The sequence below is a fragment of the Bufo bufo genome, chromosome 4 (genome assembly GCF_905171765.1).
Source record: "Bufo bufo chromosome 4, aBufBuf1.1, whole genome shotgun sequence".
NCBI lineage: Eukaryota > Metazoa > Chordata > Amphibia > Anura > Bufonidae > Bufo > Bufo bufo.
The window spans coordinates 233,922,977-233,934,201 of NC_053392.1; the positions used below are offsets into that span (position 1 = coordinate 233,922,977).

The 11,225-nt window shown below is 47.9% G+C and overlaps 1 protein-coding gene across 2 annotated transcripts in view; it reads right to left on the minus strand.

Moving 5' to 3' along the window:
• Nucleotides 1–5,502, minus strand: part of LOC120997979 (interleukin 1 receptor accessory protein) — a 281,900-nt gene extending 276,398 nt beyond the window's left edge. For both annotated transcript variants that reach the window (XM_040428369.1, XM_040428368.1), the window contains exon 1: nt 5,316–5,502. The gene's annotated coding sequence lies outside the window, so the exon portion shown is untranslated. The remainder of the gene's footprint in view (nt 1–5,315) is intronic.
• Between the last annotated feature and the right edge of the window lie 5,723 nt (nt 5,503–11,225).

Sequence of the window (11,225 nt, forward strand, 5' to 3'; positions counted from 1 at the left end):
CCATAACAGTGTCATCCACAGATCCCCTCCATAACAGTGCAAATAGACCTCTACCACAATTCCCTTAAAATATTGCATCGCATATCGTTATCGCCTTTTCTTGGTGCCAGTCCCAGTTTCAGATAAAAGCAAAGATCAAAACGCAAAGTGTGAATAGGCCCTTTAAGACTACTGAGAAACTATAGCTCATTGCTAAAAGGGTTTGTCCCACAAAAAATATTCAATACTTTCCAAACCAGCACCTGAATACTTTTGTAAATGCATGCAATTAAAAAAGTTGTATAGCCATGCACTCAAGGGCGGAATGGGAACTTAAACTGGAAAAAAACTAAAGTGGCCTTAAATTGACACAAGTAGGAAGGGTCAACACATGCCACAAGTAGGCGGGGCCAGCAATAGCATAGCGCTGCACAAAATATCGCCCCAGCAAAACCAAATACCACAGTGCAGCATGAAATACTGCCCTATCATGAGAGCATGAGTTGTTTATGTACACCTGGCCGGTGGCCATGAGGAGGACTCAGGTGGACTCATTTCCCCACCAGTAAATTTCCCTGTAAGGTCAATGGCCAGTCCGCCCCTGCATGCAGTTATTCAATACAATGGATGGACACACATGCTCAGTTTCATCCTTTAACTGCTACCAGCTATTTCTACTGTTAGAAGCTGTGACAGTAAGGGAGCATTCACACGACTGTGTTTTTCTTCCGCGTCCGTTCCGCAATTTTTGCGGACAATGCACGGACCCATTAATTTGCCTTTCATTGTCATCCGTGTGCTGTCTGTTCCGTGTGTCCGTTGCTTTTATTTTAAAACATGTCCTATACTTGGCCACAAACTGTGGTCCGTGGCCCCATAGAAAGTTATTGGGTCCGTAAAAAACGGATAGCACACGGAAATGCATCCGTATATTATCGTTTTTTGCAGACCCCTAGACTGAAAACATTCTAGGAAACGGAAACCCCATTTTAGTCCCATTTCAGTTTTTTGCGGACCGTGAAAAACGGATGACACACAGAAGCACCACGTCCGTATTATATGGACTTACAGAACAGAAACGGAAAGATAACTGAAGACATACGGAACACACGGATCCGTGAATTGCAGACCGCAAAACCAACACGGTCGTGTGAATGCTCCCTAACAGAGTGAGCTACAGCAAAAAGGACAGCCCCCCCACTAGAAAGGACAGCCCCCCCACTAGAAAGGACAGCCACCCCCACTAGAAAGGACAGCCCCCCCACTAGAAAGGACAGCCCCCCCACTAGAAAGGACAGCCACCCCCACTAGAAAGGACAGCCACCCCCACTAGAAAGGACAGCCACCCCCACTAGAAAGGACAGCCGCCCCCCCCCACTAGAAAGGACAGCCTCCCCCCCACGAGAAAGGACAGTCCCCCCACCACGAGAAAGGACAGTCCCCCCACCACGAGAAAGGACAGTCCCCCCCCACGAGAAAGGACAGTCCCCCCCCCACGAGAAAGGACAGTCCCCCCCCCCACCCCCCCACGGCAAAGGACAGTCGTCGTCCCCCACAAGAAAGGACAGTCCCGTCCCCCCACGAGAAAGGACAGTCCCCGTCCCCCCCCCCCCCCCCCCATGGGCTGCCAGCCTGAAATACATCTAGCAGAACAATTGGGGGAATGAATGAGAAAATCTCTGGAGGGGCAGGGCTGGTTGAAGCTTGGTTAGAAAGAGATTGTCATGTACTATATGATGTCTGATTTTCATGTTTTACATCAGTCATGAGATAACCCCAAGTGGTTGTCCTACAACTGACACTTATCACCTAACCAGAGGATAGGTGATAAATGTCTTATTGCTGGGTGTCCCACCATTGGGACCCCCTCGATCGCTAGACTGTGGGTCTGGAGCCCTCTCAATCCTCTTCACTGCACGATCGGAGGAGACGTTTAGATGAAGCAATGGTTGACTGTGCACCATACTGCTCCATCCCATGTGTACAGGGCTGATGGAAACTAACACTGTGTGACATTACACTACTGACCACAGTTTGGATATATACACCTTCACGTCTGATGAAGGGTTTTTTTCACCCGAAAAGTCACATAGAGGTGTTTTGTCTGGTTTGTCAACCAACATAGATTTCATTTAAAGGGGTTGTCTCACTTGTAGAGAAAGTCAATACAAGGCACTAATGTATTGTGATTATCCATATTGCCTCCTTTGCTGGCTGGATTCATTTTTCCATCACATCATACGCTGTTCATATCCAGGGATTACGCCCACCCTGTAACATAGTAGCGGTGGCCATGCTTACACAATATAGAAAAAAAGCGTTGGCCTCTCTGGCGGCCGAGATCAGGGGGCAGCGCATAGGACGGCACTTTTTCCTACAGTGTGCAAACACGACCATCACTGCCTGAATATAAGCAGTGTATAATGTGATGGAAAAATGAATCCGGCCAGCAAAGGAGGCAATATGGACAATAACAATACATTAGTAAGAGCCTTGTGTTACCTTTCTCTACGTGATAAATGCCATTTTCTGAAGTGCAACCCCTTTAAGGATATAGTCTACACTAGTGTGACGACTCTTTTACTATATGTATATCCTTGGTTTATGTATGGCAAGCTCTAGAAATCACAACCCCACTGAGCTGGATGTCGGTAAAACAGCAACACTAAAGCAGTTATTGGAAATGTATTAAAGCAGGCAAAGCAAACAGTAATGACGTGACTATAAAAGATTGCACAGTCCAAATAAAATCCTTGAAGAGAATTAGTTACAGCAGGACTCATGGCATATAATCGGGTATGTCATCACGTCACATTTACTTTAAAAGAGGATGCCCATTTAGAACAGCCCCCTGTCCTGAGGCAACTACCCCGGCAGTTACATGGGTCTGGTGGCTGTAGCGTCCACATCTTAAAATGCTGTTTCACTGCATCTACAGACTACTGCTTTTTGTTTCACAGTAAGGGTCCATTCACACGTCCGTAGAATGGGTCTGGATCCGTTCCGCAACGTTACGGAATGAATCCAGACCCATTCATTCTCTATGGGGCCGGAAGAGATGCGGACAGCACACAGTGTGCTGTCTGCATCTGCATTTCCGGAGCGCGGCCCCCGATCTTCCGGTCCGTGGCTCCCGAAAAAAAATAGAACAAGTCCTATTCTTGTCCGCAATACACTACGGACGTGTGAATGGACCCTAAACCCGCCAGAGAGCAGCTGGATCTGTCGCCCTTATCTCAGACCTCCTGACAGCTCATAAACACTCATCATAGCTATATTATCAAACTGATAACAGTTCAACTATGAGAGCATATGAGCTGTACGGAAACGGCTACAGATGAAGCCATCAGAGCGGATTCCTGACGGATTCGGTGAGAAGCAGAAAGAAATAGTGAAACTGGAAGAAAAAACTGTTGAAAATGTTTAATAAAGGCCCATTGAAAAAACAATTACAGCGGTTGTGTGGCCAGTAAACATGTACTTAGCCAATTATTTATTTTATGCACTTATATAGCCCTACTATATTCCGCAGTGCTTTACAGGCATTATCATCACTAGCCGTTTCCAGCGGAGCTCACAATCTAAGCTCCCTATCAGTATGTCTTTGGAGTGTGGGAGGAAACCGGAGAACCCGGGGGAAACATGGGGAGAACATACAAACTCCAAGCAGATGTTGCCCATGGTCGCATTCCAACCTAGGACACCAGCGCTGCAAGGCAACAGTGCTAACCACTGAGCCACCATGCTGCCCATAGCGGCGATCCTCCTCAACCACTTAGGCCTCTTTCACACAAATGATACGGATTGTGTCAGGATGCGTACAGGGTGCGTTCAGTGAAACTCGCACCATTTCGCAAGCAAGTTCAGTCAGTTTTGTCTGCAATTGCGTTCCGTGTTTCAGTTTTTTCCACGCGGGTGAAATCAGTTTTGATGCGTTTTTCACGCGCGTGAAAAAACAAACAAAACAGAAGGTTTACAAACAACATCTCCAAGCGACCATCAGTGAAAAACGGATTGCATTCGGACTGAATCCAGGTTACATCTGGATGCAATGCGTTTTTCACTGAAGGTCCATTCAATTCTGTGGGGCCAGGACTGCGTGAAAAACGCTGAATATAGAACATGCTAAGATTTTTATGAAACGCAGAACTGATGCGGGAAAAAAAATAAAAATAAAATAAAAATCGCTCATGTACACAGACCTGTTAAAATGAACGGGTCAGTATTCAGTGCGGGTGCAATACGTTCACTTTACTTATTGCACCCATGCCGAAAACTCGCTCGTGTGAGAGGGGCCTTACCAGGGAGTGAAACCAGTGGCACCTGGCCTATTTCAGAAAAAAAAAATCCTGATTGTACATCCCCTTTAAATGCCGGGGACTGGAGATTTGGGCCTCTTGGCCTCCATTCTTACTGTATGCCAATGATGTCTTGTGTGTATATATATATATATATATATATATATATATATATATATATATATAGATATTTCACTCCTAGTGCTCAGGCTCATGCACCCCAAGGTGAATGACAGCTTACAAATCAATGCAAGACGTCAGTCAATTACCCAGAGAGGTCCAGACGGCAGGAGCCGGCCACACTTCATCATTCTTTTCCATATGGCTGTATCCTATATATACAGTATAGTGCCGATGTGCTCCAAGGGACCAGTGCGTGGGCATCAAACAGCAAAAAAATAAGACAAGTACTGTACAAGGAGTGGATGGCATCTAAGAAAGCAATACGGCAAGCAGGTGGAGAGCAGGGCACTACCAGGCAGCAATACCAATGAGTGAAGAATGGGGGGCTGGAGGACTAGCACAATATATACATTTCCATAGCATACTGGCACCCTTTTCTCTGCAATACTTGTAGCCTGTGCCCGCTGTCTCGGGTATACCCAGGTCTATGATGAGATTCTGACATAAGGAACCAGACATCTTACTGCTCTGCTGTTTACATCAGTCCAGAAAAACCCGAAACTTCCTGATCACCATCACCACAGAGGGAAGAGAGGTGACAGTCCAGTATTTCTCAATGCCAGGGAGCTGGGGCAGTCCGCCTTAGTCATCCACATGAGTCTTGCCCAGGACAGAGCAATCTCATGTAATGAGGACACTGCCATCCATCCATCCTGGTCCTGGGGCTGACAGCTCAGTGCCACTGCCTCTCACCACCACATAGACGGGCACTGGCATACACAGAAGCCACATCTAGTCACCCATTCCAAGTGCAGCATCACCAGACACACTTTATATCACGTCACTATGCCAGCTGTGAGTGCCCAGCAGACTGCACTCCAAGTACACTGGCGCCCCTGTCACACGTAGGCTCACCTGTGCCAGCTGCTCCAGTCCCAGTCAGCAGTAAATCCTCTGCGTCTCCGCACACCCGCCTGGAGTATCAGCCGCAGCCCTGCCGCGGGTCACCCAGACACTTTCCATGACACTTTTCTCTCTCCTGCTTGCCTCTTCTTTGCCCGCTCCAGTGGCACCTCCCCCGTGTCTGCTGATTGGTTCAAACCAGCAGACGGCTGGACAGAAGGAACTCTCCACCCCGCTTCGGGTTAGAGGGGAGGATCCCGGCGGTAGGTGGTGGCTGCTGCAGAACCGGAGCTTCTGGTAAATGATGAGTGAGGGCGGTTTGACAGAGTTTGTGATTCACGGCTCCATAGGCAGGAAAAGGATATTGTGTAACCTCATAGTTTGCTGACAAGCCGAGGTGATTAGCAGCTGCTTTTATGACAGTTTCAACTTAAAGCGCAGTGCACACTATGGTGCTCGCTCCGTCTGGTGACCGCGGTTTCCAGCCCTTCACTATGAGGAGCACTGTACCTTCTCAGCTTCTGAGTAACGGTTCACGGTTATGGATGTGGAGGTTCTCAGATAGTAGGGGAAGACATTACAGCCAGATAGCTACTTTCAGGGAGGACACCGTGCCCTCACATCAATGCCAGCTGTACCCCCATAATGCCAGCCAGGCTGTGTTGACCTGATTCACTAGGAGCCTGCCTTGGGGATTCCATTGTTTTGAGGGGTTAATGCCACTGCACACAGCGCCATCTCAGATGATGGGCACCATTGTAGAACCCAATGGACCCCTTCAGTAGTGTCCAGCCGGTGTCACCAGTACCAGATCCATTGCTGCGTCCTCGTTTTCTCTTTATGACCATAAGCATATTTGGTCCCCCCAAAAAAACTTCAGGGGCAAAGTGAACCACCCAATTGGAGGAACAGAAGGGTGAATGGCAGTGGCAGCGTGCCATGCCTGCACACATCACCATTTAGCCCACGACAAGTGACTCTTTTTTTTGGTAATCCCTGAACCTTGTCTGACTATATCAAAAAGAGCTCCTAGTCTTGGAGAACCCCTTTGTACGTCAATCACACGTCAGTGTTTGGTCAGTGATTTCGATCAGTGACTATGAGCCAAAACCAGGATTGGAGACTGCACAGACATAAGATATAAGGGAAAGATCCGCACCTGTTCTCTGTGTAGAGCTGCACCTGTTCTGTTTGTAGAGCCGGACCTGGTTTGGGCTCAAAATCACTAACGTGTGAATGAGGCCCAAAGCGGATACCCCTGAACATATAGACCTATTTCTGGGCGCCTTTAAATGCTACCAGATTGAAATAAAGAACCAATCCACACTTACTTTTTAAATGCCCCTCCTTTCCCAGGACACCACCCTGGTCCCTGCCCCCCTGATCCTCTCCAGACCTGCAGCAGTCACTCACTGTTCATCAGTCACATGAACACTGCAGCCACGTGTGCATGAACGGCAGGGGACCACTGAGACCAGTGATTGACTGTGATCAGGACGTCACTATTCCAGTCCACAGAGGACCGGAAGGAGTGGGGATGGAGCAGCAGTAAGTAGGTGCCTTTTTTCTCCATTTTTCATGGCCCTAATTAAATTTGCTTTTGGGGTCAGACAACAGCAGCAGTATTTTTAGTATTTCTTTTACCTCCAGGCCTCATTACAGGCTGACTGTTTTGTTGTGATCGCTTTTTAGCCGTCTTCTCATGATCACAGGAAGGATTGCAATGAAAGATATCACCTATGTAAAGACAACACAGATCACAGCTTATCTACTCCCTCCCTGGGCAATGACCTCTGCAAAGGTCACAGAGAATGTCTGGATCACTCTCTTAGGGATCATTCACATGACTGTGGTTTGGTTGCGGCTCGGGTGCGGACCCATTCACTTCAATGGGGCCGCAAAAGACGCGGATAGCTGTCCGCATCCGTTGCTCCGTTCTGTGGCCCTGCAAAAATTATAGATCATGTCCTATTCTTGTCCATTTTGCAGACAAGAATAGGCATTTCTATAAAGAGCCGTCCGTTCCGCAAATTGCGGAAGGCACACGGGCGGCATCCGTGTTTTGCGGATCCACAATTTGTGGACCGCAAAACACAGCACGGTTGTGTGAACAAGCCCTTATAGAAAGCAATTATCTGCAGTCTACAGGTCCCTGTGGTCCATGGGGCTTCTGTAAAGGTTGACAGCACTTCAGGCAAAAACTACAATCAAATATAAAACCAGGTTAATAAAATAAAAGAATATGTTGCACTTTCTGGTTTTCAGAAACCGGATTTTCAAGCAGAGACTAATACACGACTAATATAATTAGGGGGCTCCCAACTCTCCCCAAACAAGATTCCACTACATAAGAAAGAACGGGTGGAGGTAGGAGTGGGCAATATAAACAATATACGATATAAACTGTATAAATTTGGGCAATGATATAGATTTTGTCTGTATCACCCTATCGCGATAGATGACCACGGAGCGGTAGTGAATTGAAGAATCTTCCCACTCACCGCTCCGTGGCCTCCCGACTCGGAACTGGCCAGGGCCTTGCGTGCACACATTGTCAGCGCGCTGGCTGACGCTGTGTGTGACGTCAGGTCCCTCCCAGTACATGCTGGGAAGAAGACTCGGTCCGTCTCCTGCGGACTCCATCAGCCAGCTGCGCACCCTGCAGGAAAAGTAAGTATATTAGCAGGGGCCCTTATCTACCCGGGGGGGCGGCAGTGCTTGGGTTGGAGGATGGCATGGCGCTGGCTGGGGGACATGGATGATGATGGCAATGGCATGGGGCTGATTGCACTGGCTGGGGGACATGGATGATGGCAAATGGTATGGGGCTGATGGCGCTGGCTGGGGGACATGGATGATGATGGCAATGGCATGGGGCTGATGGCACTGGCTGGGGGACATGGATGATGGCAAATGGTATGGGGCTGATGGCGCTGGCTGGAGGACATGGATGATGATGGCAATGGCATGGGACTGATGGCGCTGGCTGGGGGACATGGATGATGATGGCATGGGACTGATGGCACTGGCTGGGGGACATGAATGATGGCATAGGGCTGATGGCACTGGCTGGGGGACATGGAGGATGGCATGGGGCTGATGGCGCTGGCTGGGGGACATGGAGGATGGCATGGGGCTGATGGCGCTGGCTGGGGGACATGGAGGATGGCATGGGGCTGATGGCGCTGGCTGGGGGACATGGAGGATGGCATGGGGCTGATGGTGCTGGCTGGGGGACATGGAGGATGGCAATGGTATGGGGCTGATGGCGCTGGCTGAGGGACATGGATGATGATGACAATGGCATGGGACTGATGACCAGCAGACTGCTATTTTAAAAGCATTTTCTAAAGGCACTCCGTATGACAAAAAGAATCGGCGGTGGATTGATATTACAAATGCCATTAACCTGTACCTGTAAGGACATGGTGCCGTTTCTTACAGTGGAGAAAAGCGGCTTTCAGAACATGATTAAGACACTCGATCCACATTACGAGTTACCTAGCCGCAAACACTTTAGCCAAACTGAAATGCCCAAACTGTATGACAAAGTCCGCGAGCAAGTGAAGAAAGAACTCCGGAGCATAAAACACTATGCAACTATTTACGGACTTGTGGTCCATTCGCACAATGGAGCCTTGCATTAGTCTCACAGCCCACGTCATCAATGACAGGTGGAAGTTGTGCAGCAGGTGCCTACAGACATCTTATTTCCCTGAGGAACATACGGGTGAACTGATATCTCAGAGATTAAAGGAAGCGCTGGAATCATGGGGACTTAAAGAAGAGTTACAAGTCTGCATAACCACCGACAATGGCGCAAATATTGTGAAAGCAGTGGAAATGAACGGCTGGACAAGACTGCAGTGCTTCGGCCACAGGCTCCACCTCGCCATCGGTAGGTAAACGTTTCTTTTAGTTCTAGACTAGTTCAACATTATGCAGGGGTTGACTGTGTAAATAATAGCTTCCAATTTTGTCCTTAGAGAGAAGTGTGAAAGACGCCCGTGTTGAACTCTGCAATTGACAAATCCCAAAAAATACTGAGTGCTTTTTCTTACACTTGGAAAAGGAAGAGAGAAATGGCTAATGCCCAGGCTGAGCCAAACCTGACTCCTCACCGCCTCATCACTGAAACACCAACAAGATGGGGGTCTCGACAGCAGATGATTCAGCGGGTGCTTGAACAAGAGAAGGCCATAGCATAGGTCCTGAAAGCAGATAGGAAACCCGGGTACCAACTTGGCAGGACATTGATGTGTTAGAATCTATAAACAAGACCCTCAATCCCCTGTTGGAGTTCACAGATGCTCTGTCTGGAGAAGAGCATGTGAGTGTGTCATATGTCAAACCTGTGCTCCACCTTCTAAAGACCACATTTCTTCCTCTAGATCAGGGGTGCACAACCTGCGGCCCGGGGGCCACATGCGGCCCTCAATACCATTCTATGCGGCCCCCAGCCATCTGGTAGCAGACATGTATGTCTATGTCTTGAGGCTGCTCACATGAATCTTTCATTTATTCTCCCATTAGATGGGAGTACTAGAAGTGCAACTAGACATTTAGAATATATACTGTATGTTCAATATGCCATAAATATAGTATTTCACTTGGTAACACCCCTTTAAAGATTATTTTCGGCCCTTGGAATTGTTTCAGGTTGACAATGTGGCCCCCAACCAGAAAAGGTTGTGCATCCCTGCTCTAGATGATGATAACATTGACAGACCCGACGAAGGACATGAAGAGAGCCATCCTCAAGTATTTAAATAAGAAGTACTCAGATCCTGCAACTGATGACCTCCTGGATATGGCCTCCTTTGTAGACCCATGCTTCGGATCATCATATATATCTACTGACCGAAGAGAATTCATCTTGACAAAAACAGCAGCAGAAATTCAGGCACTGCTAGAGACGCAAGCTGTGTCTGCCACAGAGTCACCACCATCACACACAAGCACAGGAGCTGCTGGAGAAGCCCAGATAGAAGCCCAGCTGCCTTCACTGACAGAGAAGCAATTGAAATTGAGCTTAAGAGTTACCTGCAGGCACTGGCTGTAGAAGGAGAAGCTGACCCACTGGTGTGGTGAAGGCTGCACCAGGCTGATTTTCCCAGGGTGGCAAGCCTTGCCAAGAAATACCTTTGCATTCCTGCCTTGAGTGCTCCCTCAGAAAGGGCATTCAGCACCAGTGGCAACATAGTAACAAGCCACCGATCTGCATTGAAGCCCGAGACTGTGGACAAACTTGTGTTTCTGGCGTTCAAGTTTAATCACGGCATGCAAGGAGTATAAACACTGATGTTGTTCAGTCATGTTAGTATTTGCACTACATATTGCAAGTTTGAAATTTGTTCTATATTTAACCCCTTCCCGACACATGATGTACTATTATGTCATGGAAGCCACTGCGTTCCCGCAATTTGACGTAATAGTGTTGATCACGAATATTGAAATTGCTAATTTTTATCGCGAATATTGGCACTTCGAGAATTCGAATATTTAGAATATAGTGATATATATTCGTAATTTCGAATGTTCAAGATTTTTTTTTAATCAGTACACATGATCCCTCCATGCTTCTAGCTTGTGGGCCAATGAGAAGGCTGCAGTATCTTTGACTTTAGGAGTAGTGTTGATTGCGAATTTTCGTAATGCGAATTTTTATCGCCAATTTTTCAATTGCCGATTTCCCGCAATCAAAAAAATAATGACTGGAGAGGAAATAACGAATTTGCGAATATATACGCGAAATATCACAAATTCGAATATTGCCCCTGCTGCTCATCACTAGTAATAGTACGTCATGGTGATCGGGCGGGCACCGGAGCGGTGTGCGCCCGATCACTGCAGGGGCCCGGCAGTTCCTGGTAGCCGGGCCCTTGCTGTACCCGCCGCTGCAAAAGCCGATGCTGGCAGATT